Source organism: Limulus polyphemus, unplaced genomic scaffold, assembly GCF_000517525.1.
Source record: "Limulus polyphemus unplaced genomic scaffold, Limulus_polyphemus-2.1.2 Scaffold252, whole genome shotgun sequence".
NCBI classification, from domain to species: Eukaryota; Metazoa; Arthropoda; class Merostomata; order Xiphosura; family Limulidae; genus Limulus; species Limulus polyphemus.
Window position 1 is genome coordinate 243,385 of NW_013665862.1, and position 16,999 is coordinate 260,383.

At 30.7% G+C, this 16,999-nt stretch overlaps 2 protein-coding genes across 9 annotated transcripts in view; one reads left to right on the forward strand and one right to left on the reverse strand.

Annotated features, from left to right (window-relative positions):
- LOC106478806 (protein vein-like) overlaps positions 1-12,195 on the forward strand; it is a 121,706-nt gene extending 109,511 nt beyond the window's left edge. For all 5 annotated transcript variants that reach the window (XM_022382473.1, XM_022382474.1, XM_022382475.1 and 2 more), the window contains 3 exons: positions 1,887-1,983; positions 6,983-7,091; positions 8,985-12,195. The gene's annotated coding sequence lies outside the window, so the exon portion shown is untranslated. The remainder of the gene's footprint in view (positions 1-1,886; positions 1,984-6,982; positions 7,092-8,984) is intronic.
- Positions 12,196-12,266: 71 nt separating this feature from the next.
- The window catches only part of LOC106478807 (sodium/hydrogen exchanger 9B2-like), a 36,861-nt gene continuing 32,128 nt past the window's right edge, over positions 12,267-16,999 (reverse strand). For all 4 annotated transcript variants that reach the window (XM_022382471.1, XM_022382472.1, XM_022382470.1 and 1 more), the window contains one exon: positions 12,267-16,951. The gene's annotated coding sequence lies outside the window, so the exon portion shown is untranslated. The remainder of the gene's footprint in view (positions 16,952-16,999) is intronic.

Sequence of the window (16,999 nt, forward strand, 5' to 3'; positions counted from 1 at the left end):
AGCTTTGCGCGAAATTCAAAAACAAACAAACAAACTTTAGAAACCGACAACATACGATTATACAACCACGGTAAGATTTGTTAAAATTAAACTGTATAAAACCATTAACTAAACATTCACACAAGATTTTGTATCGGTTGTACTTAGTAAAACTTTTGTTTATTTTGTTCACAACGTTTCATAAGGTTCACCTGGCATCATCGGCTGAGATACAAGAACTGGCTGAGGCTAACAATTAATTCATTAGTTGAAAAATATCGCAAGTTTAAAGGAATCCCAATCGCTTTTTACAAAATACCACTTGTGTACGTTGGAAGTTAGTCGTTAGCATAAAATACAAAACAGAAAAATCAACTACTTTCTCCAGCGGTAAAGAAACGTAGTAGTAGCGCGGTTTTAGACGGTTCTCACAATAGCGTTAATACGAACCTAAGTGGCTTCAAATCCCATATAATATAATACTTCCCAATATTAAACCGTTCAAGCATTAATTCTTGGTTCTAAATCGAAACCTCTCAGCGCAAAGAAAATAACAACCTATATCAAGACACACGGTAGTGTGTCGTGCGACCAATACAATCTGCAGGACACACTGTGTGTGTTATTGACATGAGTGATAGTTTAGTGATTTTCTAGTTTCTGTAGCTTCAACTGTGTAATCCAAACTATCAAATATTTTCAGTGGATGTGCTCTACTTCACTTACCAAATTTCAAGGCAACCCATTAAGAAATAAACGAGATATAAAATTTTCAATTTTAATTGAACTCCTTCCATTTTTTTACCTTCTCACCGAAAGTACGGAAACTTTATTTGATAGAAAAACATACTTAATTTTATGAATTTTTGTTTTAAAATTTAGTACACTCATAGATCTTTACAACCTACAATGAGGTGTCACATTTGGTCTAAGTATAAGCCACATGTGCAAAATTATTCAACAAAAACCGTTGAGTTTTGACCAAACTTTTTTGCGCACGCCTACACAAAAAGTCACTGGAGCTATCGGCCTAAAATGTTTATTACAGCTTCATCTAAGAAAGAACTGAATTGTAAATATGAAATATTCCTTTAAAGTCGCCCACCAGTGACACAGTTGCTTGTCTGCGAACTTAAAACGCTAGAAACCAGGTTTCGATACCCGTGGTGGCCAGAACACACACAGCCCATTGTATAGCTTTGTGCTTAATTACAAACAAACAAAAAAGCGAAAAATCATTTAAAGGCAATTTTAAATACAAAATTTAAAAAGAAACTTTTCTTTCTCAAATCGGTAGAATAGGAAACTTTGTCAAATATTCAATAGCAGAAAAATCATCATGTATTACAAAATAACCAATCTTCAATTTTTGATAGGGTCATACTCCAATATATAATTTTCTGATTTGTTAGTCATTAAACATTGCTGCCTTATGAAAACGAGAAGCGGGAAGGATTTATCAAAATGTCAGACCGTTATAATTTCATCTTTCAAAAATTTTAATTGTCATAATAATGATATACAAGATTTTAAACAATTTAATGTGTCAGCTTAGAAAAATAACGAAATCTAGTAAATTAATACATAATCCTGTAATATATAAAAAAAGTATACTTACTGAAATATCTTTTCTTATACTGATTTAACTAGTAAATTTTTAATACAATTATAATTCGGTTTCTTATTATTATTTTATGTCAGATCATACTTTGTTATTTATTGAATACTTAAAATGTTGATATGCTTTAGAAAGTTTAGAAATGAATTATTCGTACTTTCGTTTATAGCAAAAGTAAATAAAATAATAGAAAACCCTTTGAACTTAAACGCCTAGACTGGCCTCCAGAATGAGAGAGAGAGAGATTCGAATAATAGATAAATACATTATTTTATCTTTATTTTTTCAGACTTGGAGAGGAAGTATCAGTATCGCATTATTGTCAACACTTTGTCTATGGTCATTTAGTGTCTGTTTTTTACTTGTACTTGGACTACTTCACACAAGTAAGTTGGATATAAGTTTACTTTTAGCCTGTTTCTGATTCTCACGAGTATGATACACATTAAAATTTCTCAGTAAATCCTCAAATCTCCAAGTCAGGACATGGATATGAAAGTAACAAAAAGGTATTACATAAATCATGATGTGTACATGTAATACTGAAATGAAATTTTCAATACTTATACATTTAATCATTTTATTTATTTATTTATTTATTTTGTAAATAACTTGTTACTAATTTTTTTGTATTACCGTGTCCCATACGTATTTATATGTTTACGTGATTAAAAACTAAAAACTTAAATTTTGAAGGATAAACAATTACATACAAGTGTTAAAGATAAAATAAAAGATTGGTTACAGTTCACGATATATAATTGTACGTAAATAATGTTAAACCATTCAAAATAAACTAGTTAACACGAGACAAAATATTGCCGGAACTTAGTGTACAACAAATTGTGTAATAAATTAAATCATGTTCCCCAAACACAGACTTGTATGAAATATAACACAATGATTAATGTAGCGATTTAAATACAGAAGTTGTGTGTGTTTTCTCAAATATACAAATGACGTGCGGTTTTTCAAATCAAAAGTGTATTTATTTTAAAGTTCTTGTGAAGTCATATTTGTATTACAACACAAAGATTGTGCATCGTCCAACACAGCATAATGAAGTTGTTTATTTTGGGTCTATCGAAACGTGTAGTGCGTCTCCCCAAAAAATAAACAATTTCATTATGCTGACACACATTATGCTGTATGGTGTCAGTCTATTTTTTCATTAGTGAATTTTATTTGTGTACTAAATTACTATAACTTAGATGACATTAGTTTAATACATGCTGCTGAACGACTAATTTAAAGCTGTTTATTAATTTTACTTCTGCGTTCCGATCTATACTACGCGGTGGTTACACGAAATTCGTGCGTCATGAAAATCGCTTTTCTACATTTTAAGTCACGCGAAATTAATTGAATTTTGAATATAAATGTGTTTTAGATTTATATGTTAAACGTTTTCATATTTTTCATTGGAAATAGTATTAATAGTGAAGGAGTTAGTTAAAACTTCATGCATTCAACGAACATGTGAATCAAACGTTAACAAAATGGGTTGTATTGTGTCTTGCTGAAGAAATGAAACGTCGGTTCCTAAAACTCGTTTGTGATTATTAGTAAACATGATTAGAGAAACAACAAAAATTGAAAATCATTGAAAAGGAAAATAAAACAAAACAAAATCTTGGTGTGTTATTTTATTATTCACTCCAAAAAAAAAGACCAATTTTCATGGGAAAAAAATGGAATCCACGACCTTATCGTATTATAATGACGATCGTGGTAAAATAAGTCGTTATATCTAGACATAAGTGAATTGCTTTATTTTCTTCACGATATTATTATGCTAAGTTTCTAATCAAATATGCGTGCAATTGATCCTATAACAAAAATGATCACCTGTTAAAATAGATATGTTCTGACTTTGATAGATTGCCTTTCTAGAATTCATAATTTCATGAAACTATCGCTGATTCAATTGTCTTAGATAATTTGAATATTTTCTTAAGTTTTTACTTATTTATTCACCTCTTTCTATCTATTTCACTAATAATTATTGCGAAGTCATGGATAAAATTCACGAGGAAACGAGTTCAAAGCTATGAGTAAAAAGTGCCGAAGTCTTGCACATGAATATTACAAAGATAATCCCTTATCAGTTTTCCCAATTCCTGTCATTGGCCAAAATTTTTAAACCTTTGTAGAAATAGATGTGATGTTTTAAGTAAATCGGTCAAGTAAAATACAATCTCGCAAAGCTTACTAATACAAGTAACAAAAAAACATTTTGTAAATCTAAAATTATGTAGGGATAACAGTGCCAAGAAGAATGCAAACAAAAATATAGGGATGATACAGCTATACATAGATCATCCCTACATGATTTTCAATATTAAAATTTAATGTTACACTATAAAATGCACAAGCACAAAATGGTTACGAGGTCGGTCAATTCGACGGACCTCGTAGCAAGAGTCTCTAATAATCAAGACATTTTGATCCAACTTCGTTTTCTTTGTACGTAAGTCTTGGGCTCTTAGTTACACTACATTAATGCCTATCCTGACGTGATCATGATATTATGATAAACAAACTGCATACCAACAGTCAGGAATATATAACTTCCAACTGCAGTAATATTAAAGTCATGTATGCATTTTACAGGGTAACATTAAATTTTAATATTGAAAGTCATGTAGGGATGATCTATGTATAGCTGTATCATCCCTATATTCTTGTTTGGATTTTTGTTGGCATTGTCATCCCTACATCATTTTACATTTACAAAATGTTTTTTATTACATGTTTTGCGACGTTTTTCACCTTGACTGAAAGTTAGTATAGTTTGTGAATGTGTGTAATAAAATGAAGAATTATGTGTAATGATTTATTTTTACTCCTTTACTTCATATATAATATAGGGGTTGGCTCCCTAAACACACCGATTGTATAATATACAAAGCATTGAGTATTTTACATGTTACAGTCATCTAATGTTCATGTATTATTGGCTGATAATTCCTATTTCACCATGTACTTAAGGTTTTTTAAAGAAACACCAGATTTCTGTAAAAAAGCTAACTTGAAGTGGGTAATGATAATCGTTTGCACTAGAATCATGATTTTTATTTTTAATTAATACTAGCTATTACGACTAAGCGATGACATCGTGCACTGCCAAGAAACACATAGCGTGGATTTAGGTTTAAACTGGCATTAGTGATAAAGTAGTTGTAGAATTATCTGAACTGAAACAACAACAAGAAAGATGAATAATTTAGTGGGTTGGTCACTTTCTGATTTGGTATCTTAGCGATGGCTTCTTGCCTTGTTTTTGGGCTTGTTGGGTTGAGAAAAAATGAAAATGAGTGGCAATCATCTTTTAAAGTAAAGCTCTCTGACATTGTTGATTTTTAGCGTGCATATTTGTATTATACCTGTTGAGTACCTTGGCCATCCCTATATATATATAGTCTACAGACTCTATGATTAAAAGCAGTAAAACCTGTAGTGTTATTTAAACTAGTTATGATTTAACTAAACCTAATTACTTATAATATTCGATTCGGTGAAAAACTTATGAAATGCTAAATACTTGTTTTCTAAGACTAAACATTTCGAAATATTTCAATTATATATACAACTGTAACATGACAATATGGTCTTATCGAAACCCCATCACGCCATCACGACGTCTTTGGTGTGAACTGGTACAAACGTTAGAGAAAAATTCAAGCTGTTACGATCTGATCTACTGGGCTTACAAAAATGGGTAAAACCTTTTATTTTCATCTTTGAAGATTAGCCCATTTTCAAATTCATCTAATATTTAAGTTCTTCAAATCGATATTTCGGATTAATTACTAGACCAAATATTTCTTATGTTCTATATATTTTTAATTATCTAAATAATCTATCTTGTATTAATTCACGTCGAGTGTTTGTAAATTTGTATGTTTATTCATAAACTCCTCCCACAGTTTTGGAGCTAGCATGACCAAACTTAAGCGAACTCGGCGTATCTCCCCCTTCTGGGGGGGGGGGGGCTAAAATGCAACCGGAAGGTCATTCAGACATGACGAGGGTCTAGGAATATATTTTCATTGTCGTTAAATCCAAATCTGGTATCAAATTTTGTGTTTTTGACCACCTTCGTAATTTTGTAAACGCCATGTTTGAAACTGTGTGTGTACTACAATTGCAATCTTCAAGGACCAAACTGACACACACGCTCAGGTACCGCAAATGGGTGTCCTAAAGGAGATCGTTTTCGTTAAGACCCTCCCCGTTTTTCTGGGGGGATAACAAATAATCGGTGATAACGAAGAAGCTTTATGAATACATTGGAGCCTCTGTGTATGATGAAGGAGCCTTTTAACCCTGCAGAGTAGTGAGAGGATTTTATGGTAGTTTATTTATAATCAACTTTATAAAAATTCAGATTTTCAATTACTGTACTTGTATAATGTTTAGAAATTAATTAATAGGAATAATGACCTTAACTCCTGATGATAATATGGAATAAATAACCGTCTTTTAATGCTATTTAACTCCCCAGTACTGACGCGTTAGTATTTTACGTGTAGCACTGGGCGTGGCTCATTAGTTACGTGCCCGGATTATGAATCAGAGGATTTATTTATGGTTTGCGTCCCATTTCTATAAAAATGCGCTCTGCTCTTTGGCGCAGTGGGTAAGCTGTGAAAGTGTCCAACTCGCACTATTTGGTTAAACAAGAGTAACCCAGGAGTTGGCGGTGTTTGCTGTTAACTAATTGCCTTCCCTATAATGTTCTGAAACAAAATAGTGCTCGAATTTAATACAATAATCGTGGTCTTAAAAAAAAAGTCGCAAGACCAGACAGATAAAAAATTAACCCGCTTTTTCATGAACGATAGATCACCAAAATTGGAATAATTTGGATATTCTATCTTTCCAGAGTATTACAATCTTGTATCGAGTAAATTTTAGTCTTCCTACCTACCAGTGCCGGACTATGTATCCGGGGTTCCGGGGTTCACGCATAGTTACCGCCAAAAAAAAATATATATATATAAAATAAAAAGTCGCCCTCCCTACTTTGGGACCATGGGTAAGTTGTCAGAGTGACGGTCAAATGCCAATATTTGATTATAGCAGTTGGGAAATAGTAGCCAACATTTGGCGGTGGTTGGTGTTGACTAGCTGTATTCCCTATTGTCTATCACCTCAAAATTAGGAATAACTAGCGCAGATAGCCCTCGATTACCTTTGCGCAAAATTCAACAAAATTTACTACGCGTTGAATATAAAAGTCAAGTACACTTTTGAAACACAGTCGCATGATGTGTGCATCTTAGCTATAAAAAAATTTATTATATGACAGATAATTTTTAGAAATTGTATAATTTTTTTTATTTGCTCTTCTGTTTCATCTGTCTGTTATTTTGTTTTCAGAATACATCTTATGTTCGATAAACTACAACACAAAAGCCAAGTTCATATACACAGGTCATTTTATCACTGGAAAATCTTCATTCTGTATTGGAAGCTGGCATTTAATCAGGTAATATATCGTATGTGTTTCGATTAATATAATTAGTGTGTTGGTATATTATACATTGCCAATTTCAGATAACGCCAGTGTTATTATTTTATTTGTTTGTTTTTGTTTCGTTGTGAAATATAATATTTTAATAATATTAACAACAACCACTTGGTCCTAAGGATTGCAATTAGAACAAGAGGGAATCATCAATAGCCGCGTCACTTGAAATTATTTTAGGATTAGAGTAAATTAATTTATGAGACCTATTTTTATCAGCTTTATTTTTGTGCGCCAGCAATATCAATCGTGGGGCGCGCGTATACCCGATTCGATTTTATTACTCATCAGGATCTCTAAAAGCCTACCCTCAAACTGAAATTATTTTAGGCAGGATTAGACTAAATTAATCTATGAGAACTTCGGCGTGGTAAAATACATCAATCTAAAGGGTTTGATCTCCTGAGTCCAAAAATGTAATCAGATCTCAAATTGGTCAACAGATGGCGGAGCTATAAGCTAAAAGTTTGTAGTTGAACAAAAACTGGGAGCCATTCTGTGAGCCGTTATGCACGACTAAAAAAGTGAAATAATTTTTCGTTAACAAATTATCATCTCTGTTTTATAGCTTTATTCCGACTTTGATAGTTTGCTTTGTTAGCATTCATAGCTTTCATAAAATTGACGCCGATTCGAATCCTATATTAATTCTCGTTGTGTGCGGATATGTTTTGTTTGTTTGTCCGTGACCTCCTCCCAAAGTTTTCGAGCTAGCAGGAATAAACTTAGCAGACGAACTCGGAGTAGCCGCGATCTTGAAACTTATTATACTACGACTAGGTGACGGTATTTAAAACCCTACGAAAGAAGCGTAATTTTATCTGGTTAAACGGATAAAACACTGTCCAGCCCAACTTTCTCTCGCGATGGTACAAAATTATATAAGTAAATAAATGTAAAATATTTTCCTCCAAAACGTGCGTAAATGATGATTTAAAATGCTCTTAGATACCGTATCCAAGAGCAAACAAACAAAATAAAACTATGGAAGAGATAATAGCGTCAACGAAATAGCCTTTCCTATACAATGAAATTATCACCATACTAAAATTCATTAGTTGCAGTGAATATTTAAGAATCATTAGTTTGTCTTTAACTTTTTCTCCTTATAAATCTGAAACCATATTAATAGCAAAAACCTTTAATAAAAATGAATAGAACAGTTGAATGTAGTGAGTGAGACCATCAAGTAAGTTAAACGTAATATATCTAATCCTTTGTGATTTATCGGATTTTCAATCTTTAGCTAAATGTCCATCTCGCTCTTGAACAAAAACAAATGAGCGCAGTAAAATTTTGAACTTTAGTAAATATTAGTACAAGCTCTTACGTGGCAGTTATGTCAAGAAATTGCGATACTTCATTGTTTGTAGTGAAGAATACTTGCGCTACTCATACAAGTATTGACTTTTTACGTATGTTGGAAGGATAATACTATTGGACTTTGACCTACTGGAAATGTAAATTCATAATCTGTAGTTAATATACTGCACGGACTACAATAAAGTATTAGCAGTGAAAATGTTAAAATCTTAATAATAATTTTATAAAATATACTTGAGATACGCATTACACGCGATAAATAAATGTAGGTGTTTTATATTATGCTACTGGTTTGCTTTTACTAAAAACTGTGTATAAACACAACAGTAAAGCAGATCGACTCACATTTCAGTCCTAAGAGAATGGTGGTTTAATTCAAGTTAAGCTTTGGTTTTATTAGCATGATGAATTAGTTCAATTTCGCGCAATTGTATAAATAGCACAAGTTTTGCTTGTTTAAATCAGTTTGGTAGACAATACTAACATTATAGTTAAAACGTTATTTATTTATTTTCACACGTGTACCTGCAGCACATCTGAAGACTTGATATATCAAACAAAGGAACTCGAGTTGGCGGGAAAGCTGAACATCAATTACCAAGACTCCGCTGAATAGTTTCATCTTGCAAACTAAACTAGGAGCTGGTCTCGCTTGTTAGTGTTAAGAAACTTAACCATCTATCTTAACAGCAAATATCTACCGTATAAATACAAACCAACATTTTAACAAAAAAGCAGTGTTTAGAAGTATCATTAGTTTAGAGGCAACGTGCAAAAATATTTCTAACCATAAAATAAAAGCTTTTATTTAAAAGTTATTTAATTTTTCACAGACCCCTAATAATGCCTAAACACCGGAAAAATATTTTTATTTATCAAAGGTTAATGCGGTGAAAGTCCATAACGTAGTTATAATTGTGTTTTTGCTGTGGTAAAGTAACATATTCTGACTCAAAAAGAATATGCTGCTCGGTTCACAGCTTCTAATCGCTGCTGTTTTTGTGTGAAGTGGTTCTCTGCAGACAAATAATGGTTGTATAATATTTAAGAACAATGGCAACACGCTATGTCTGACCAGTCATCGTCTCAAGAGAAGGTAGCTGTCAAACTGGGATGTCTTCAAATTTATATAAACTTCTAACAAAATCTAAAAACTGTAATTTATTTAGTTTTGTGGGATGCCGATACTCCTCTCCAAACAAGATGTAGTAACTAGACATCATTTTGTAAGGCTTGGTGAAAGAAATCAACATGGGAAGTAATGGAACATTTCTCCAGTTTATTTGAATATAATGAATGAGACACTATTTGTAAATAAACCAATCTTCTGGTTCAGTCACCTCAAGAGTTTGCAGGGATTATGGAGATTTATTACGATGGGGATCAAATGATTTGTCACAAACAAGTTCAGCTTGCTTGTGTTCAGCAGATTTTAGACAAGTATATGTACGGTTCACGATGATTGAAGCAATTGAAATTCGATTTTTTGCCACGTGGTCCCCTCTAATTGTGGTAGTAGTAGAAAATCTAAAATACTTTGTTCATGTTACACAGCTAGAGTAAGTAAAACAATAATTTTTATAATCGACACTTTAAAAATGTTACCTGTGCTATTAGTTAAGTCCAACATGAATTTAGTGCAAGAAACGACTAATAGTTACTCTAGGGGAAAAGCATGACTCTTTAATGGCTGTGCGTCTTGGAAAATTGAAAGGTAGACATGGTTTTCTGAATTTGAAATTTCTGAAAATTTCATATTGGCTAAACAATTAGTTATATAGTCCGCTAAAGCTATGTGTTGGTGATCAATAGATCCTAGATAAAGTACTGGTGCTAAACAGATCCTGGTTTAATTGTTGGTGCGACACATACTAATTGTTAAAACTAATGCTAGTAAATATCTATGATTGTTTTTAGCATTAGGTAGAAAATAAAAATAGGCTACTAGTGCTAGTAAACCCCAAGATAAGCTGTTTTGCCAAATCTAGAAATTCTGCTGTATTTATGTAAAATATCTTTTTCAATAAATGCATTTAATAGTTTAATTTTACGAGCCTTGAGAAATAGCTAGTGTTAAAAATCTACCATTTGTCATATCATAATAATAATAATAAAAAGGTGTATTGTTAATACTAACATAGTTAAGGATATACATGTATCTAGCAGTAGATACATCTATGGTACGGTGTTACTTATAAGTCTTTGATCAGACTTAAGGTATCCTTTACTGGTAACAAGAGATAAAACTTGTAATATTCTATAAGAGTAAGATAAATTGATAGCACTAGACAAATCCTGTATACATTGTAAATATGGATAGAACCAGGATTTTCTGGTATTGGTAGATTCAGAATATATTGTTAGTGCTAAGTGAATCCTGGAAACAGTATCCATACAGTTCTATGTATTCAATATTGTACACTGATGGTAAAACAATGTACCCGTAAAGCGTGTATAAATAAACTATAATTCTATCATAGGTTCCTACATCCGGAAAATTCATGCTGTGTGATATTTCTAAATATAACGACATCAATGATTAACACTTGAAATATAGGAATATGGCTCTCGAGCTTGGTTGCAATTACAATAGTAAAACTAGCTTGCTTCATACAAAATTCATGCTGTGTGATATTTCTAAATATAACGACATCAATGATTAACACTTGAAATATAGGAATATGGCTCTCGAGCTTGGTTGCAATTACAATAGTAAAACTAGCTTGCTTCATACAAAATCAATTTATTGAAGTCGGCTATAAGTTGAATGGATTTTAAATCCCCTTTCAAATTTGCCTTGGATGTTTTACAATCCACCTACTTTAATCTGAAGAATCCATGAAATTAACCTAAGTTTCCACAGTTATTTTAGAACTTCACAGCGAGAAAGGAGATTCTACAAAAATCTTACAATGTATGTATGTACAGAGAATGGCTGAGAGAAGTCTAAAAAGTTTGTTGAATTGTTTTATAGCCTGCTTGCCAAAACATGAATGAATGTTTTTCATCTTTTCCAACCCACCGGAAACTTGTGTGTATTTGTTGGTCAACTCTCATTACAATCTACTAACTTTACAGTAAACATCATATTCTTTTATGCCATTACTTATCTTAAATAACAAACACTAGTTACAATTGTGGGGCCATCTTCTTATTTTATTTAATCTCTCTTATGAATCCATAATATTTTTTTCATTCTCCATTTAAAAAGTTATTACCACAAATATAATGTGTAGTTGCTTGAATTTGTGTAAATAGTGACAGTGATAAACTATACCAAAATATAAGGAGCTGTACATTTGCACCCTAAATGGTAGTTGTAAATTGTGTTTTAAATGGAAGTTGATGAGGTAAACTTGATCCAAAGGTCTTTTATTCTCAGCTGATCTAATATATAATTATGTTGTTGTGTTTAAGTTATTAATGTTCAAGATATTGATGTTATATGTAGTTTCTGCATTTCCACAACTTTACACAGGTTCTTTTACATTTCTAAACTAATCTGTTAACTAGATCTGAAATATAACACTTTCAAAATTTATTTTTCATATTTTCATCTTACGGATGGTATTTAACTTTTTTACTTTTGCTCTTACATTTCAAGGATTGTTTATAATAGCCCCCAAAATAATTACCTTCGGGAAAAAATATCAAATTACATGTAATCTTTTATTATACTTTGTATGAAAGTTTCTGTTAGTACTTGGTAATGTTCTTTCTAGGTTTAATGATCATATTGTGTAATTGTCTTCCTCGTACTTTACATTTCAACTTTGTAGAACAAATGATTAAATTCTTAAGCAAGTCTTTAACTACTTAGTAAAACTTGTTTTTATTCAAACTAATCAACAAATTTGATCAAATAAAACAAAAAGTGCTGTTTTTCTGTCAAAGAAAATGTTGTTCTCTATCAAAACTACTTTATCAGAGCAAATTACATGAAATATCATCCCTACATTCGTTTTACAAAAAAATACCCTTAAAATGTTTTTTTTTTTACTTTTTGACTACTACAATAAAAGATCTAACACCACACACTTTCTAAATCTTGATTGATGTTTTTAAACAATAAATATAACACTGTATAACCTGTATTTTATTTTATTCTTTTAAGCAGTCTGTGAAAACTAAAAAATTATTATCATAAGTTTCTAATCATCTATTTAGTGTGACTGTTTGGGTTCAATAAACTTCACTCGGCTTTCACATTGTAAGAAAGTACCATAAATAGATTTAGTTATCAACTTGTGAAAATACACACGTAAACAAATCTTCCTCAGATTTTCAAACTCGTACTCACATTTGATAATTAAAAATATCTAAACATTAACAAGTTATTTCATATTATGCCTTACAAAGTCCTCCAAATATGAAGAAAACAATGTTTTTAAACATTTTGCAGAAGATTTAGAAACCTATTTTTACAAAACTATGAAACAAGGTATAAATTTATTTAATGGCCTGAAGATCAACAGCCATATCCTTCTGTTTTTGCTTTCTTCATACGAGTTTAATACTGGAAGATTTCTAAAGAATCTCAAGGAACTGAAAAGCTATTGCTCAACTAAGGAAACCATTATCCACATAAAACATTTATATTGTAAATTTATATTTATTTATATTTATATTGTATCCTTATTAGAAATAACCTATTTGTATAATCATGAGATCTAAAAATGTGATGAGTAAAACAATGACAAATATTTATATCACTATGTAAATTTATGTTTTCATTAAAATTCAAGACTACATTGTACAACAGGCAAAACAGGAACTTCTAATTTTTTTTCTAAAATTAAATTATCTGGTTTATCTAATTTCAGTTACATATGTATAATATTCAAGCATCCACAGCATCATAAAGCAATGGGAAAATAAAAAACAATTGTCTTAAATAATACTTTATAAATGTTTATACATATCTTTAATTAAAAAATCCTTTTCATAATTGTAAAGCTCATTTATTCTCAGGCATAATCAACATAAAGCAAATGTATGCACTATGTTAAGTAGGTATAGTATAGCTCCTTAGGATTACTTTGACCATAATTATGTCAAACACCAAACAAATTTAGTAGAAAGGGTAAATAAACTAATTTTCCTATGCCAAAGTTTCTTCTCCAAATAAAAGAAAAAAAAACTTTAAGTATATCCTATTCATATTCTAGTATGAACTTGATTATATGGGTAAACAAAATGTAATTGTTTAGGTAGATAGTCGAGATAGAAACCATTTTATCATCTGTAAAAACAACAAAAAACTACTATTGGTTAAAATTGTATTTAAATATGTGATTTTCTGAAGTATATTCACAATGTTTGCAAATGTAGTTGGTACCACATGTGAATTTCTTGCACAACTTTGTTAAACTGTATTTTGCGAGGTGAAATGTGTACTTCTTTAATATCCATTTACAAACATACACCACTAATATTTGAACTTCTGCAGATAGTAGCCATAATTACCTGAATGGTGAAACTTTCAAATCTAGTTTAAAATTATTAACAATAAATTTATTGAAAAAAAGGGAACAAGGATGATAAAAACAAGAATATATTTCCTGAAGTAAACAGTTTCGTGTGGAACAGTGATTGACAAGAGTGTTAACACTTGTATCAGCTCATCTACATGAATTTTTATATAAAAGTTCTTGGTTGTGCCTACTGATATTATCCCACTTTTCTTGACAACTATCTGATGCATTTAGATCTGGAAGATAAAAGGTACTACTATGTATTCCAACACTGACCTTCCTGTTGCCACAGTAGAGGTGGCTTATATATGTATATTGAAATATTTTGGATAGTGGAAATTACTGCTAACTTGCCAAATCCTAATGGCTACAGTTAATGCTTATTTTCAACAAATAAATAAGTTATAAAACATAAGCATTTCAATTAGATTATCATAGAGGTTAGATGCTTTTAAAATTTTGCAGGAAACATTAAAAATAAAAGGCTGCATCTAATATCACTAGCACAGGTATTTTTTCTTCCCAAATAAATATATCCATTGAAAATTAATTACCATCACAAAATAATGGATTAGTTAACCAGTCAAAACTATGTTCTTGAAACATAAAAAGATGGTAATAAAAATGACATAACCAAAGAATTCTGAATTGGGGAAGCATGTAAGGAACGCTACTTTCTTTTCCTTGCATTTTGAATGCGCTACGTTTACTATTAAACAGTAACAGATAATGTGTACATTCCGAACACATGAATGTAGTATCACAAATACATCATTAGTTCTTCCCATCTGTTAACATGGTGTTAGTTACGCTTGTGAAATAATAAAATGTCATGTTGGCACACTAACTTGGCATAATTTATCTGGCTCAACTGAATCTAAATTCAAGTGGGGGGAAGTTGTGCTGCTAATTCAGGAAAGACAGAGCAGCTTAAATTACTACAAATTAGTTTTGTCAGCCTATAATATGACCACAGTTGTACAAAGAAAAAATATCTAACAACACTGAAAATACACGTGTGTACTTGTACAAATCAGAAATGATGGTATTTTAAGTATTACTTATAAATTTTGTGAATGGCTATAAAAAAAATTAACAATGTTCAAAAGGCAGTAAATGAAGAAGAATCTCTATAACAGTCATTATTCACACAGAAAAGTGCAAATTCTGCACTTATAATAAAATTTGGTATTTTACTAAATTCTCAGTAATAGTTTAAACTACGTAATTTCATAACAAATTATGATTTATCTACATAAAAACAAACACTTGGTAGAACTTGTGTTACGTAATACCAAATATACAAGATTTCTTAAGGTTAGCCTAAGCTATTTTTAGTGTGAATAAAAACATTAAGTAACATAGGTAATAATATCAGTATCTGCATACATAAGTGCATTTTTATTGATTGATAATCTAAGACATTGTTCTTAAAACTTGAAACGAGCTAATGCCATACTATAAAAAATGGATTAACTCTAAATTTTTAAATTCATAGAAAAAAAAAAGTTATGTTAGTACTAACTTCATTACTGCTTTCACAAGGCTTTTAAAGATCTATAACTGCATTTCATTCTCAGCCTTTCTCACAATGCAGAAGTCAGATGATCCTATTACTACATTACATGGGTATTAACTATTAATTCTCTCTTATGCAAGTGGACACTCACAATGTATGATTTGCTGACAAAACAACAAAATAACTTGAGTAGTTTTAAATGTCAAGACACAACTACCAATTTACCTAAATAAGGAATATTATAAACAAGATACCCACTTTTTCTACTCAGAAAAACCTCATGCTTCTAATGATCTTATATAACCAGATTCTTAAAAATAACAACCGAGGCAAACTTGGTAGGCTATTTAAACAATAACTGATTTGTTGGCAATACCAAATGGTGGACGACAGTAAAAACAGTATTTTAGATTACAAGTGCATCACAATCGTCTTTTTCTTTTATGAAGAGAATAACATTAACTGTCAGTTCCAATCACTGAACTAATAACAATTCTCTTAGATAAGTCAGATAAACTGATTATCTTCTAATGAAAATGTGATATATGACAGAATTTAAATCCACTTATCACTGGCACAACAGTTTTTCCTCAACATGTAGTTGCTCTATAAGTACAAAATATTGTCATTTATCATCACAGAAACAAAATGGGAAGACTTCAAAGTGACAAAAATGATTACCATAAACTAGTGTACCTTCCAAATATCTTATTTTTTAAATAAATTTTCATCATAAAACAATTTTTCTTTAAAAATGTTTACTTGTTCATATACTGTTCATCACAACCTTGTGATAATACTTATTGAAAATATTAAACAACAATAATACTACAGTTGCATCACAAAGTAATTACACAATTTTGTTCATGAAGACTTATCCAACTTATATTTTTACAATTTCTAAGAATCAGGATACCAGAAATAAATCTGACAATAACCAATTTATGCATTAAGCCAAAATCTAGTCAATTCACAATAGTCAGGAAAAAAAAACTAATATAAAAAAGCTGTCAGAGTAACAAAATTCCACATATGCCATAATTTAGGTATAAATTTCTATGTATGTTTACTTTTAAAACAGAACTCACAATTCAACTGAAGAAAATATTGTTATCACATATACAGCAAGATTCACACACACACACACATGTATATATATATATATATACACACACACACATATTAACTATTTGTGAAGAAATCTGCTATTGTTACAAATTCTGTATAAAACTGTAATTGAGCATCAAAATTAAAATTATTATCAGAGTGAGTCCATATTACATGTGCACTCACAAAAACATACTTAATAAATATCAGCTTTACCAGTATCTGTAATATTTGTGTATTAAATTTCACAACACCCTTCATTTTCTACAGGTTCTACTTAAAATCATAAATACATCACAACTAAAATCATGAATAATATTCAATGTTAAACTGGTACACAATTAAAAACATTTTATTTAGGCCTATCTATGGCCTTCAAAAAGTTGACGACTCTACATGTCAGGAGGATGATGTTGTAATGTCAAAACATGAAGAGTTGTCAACTT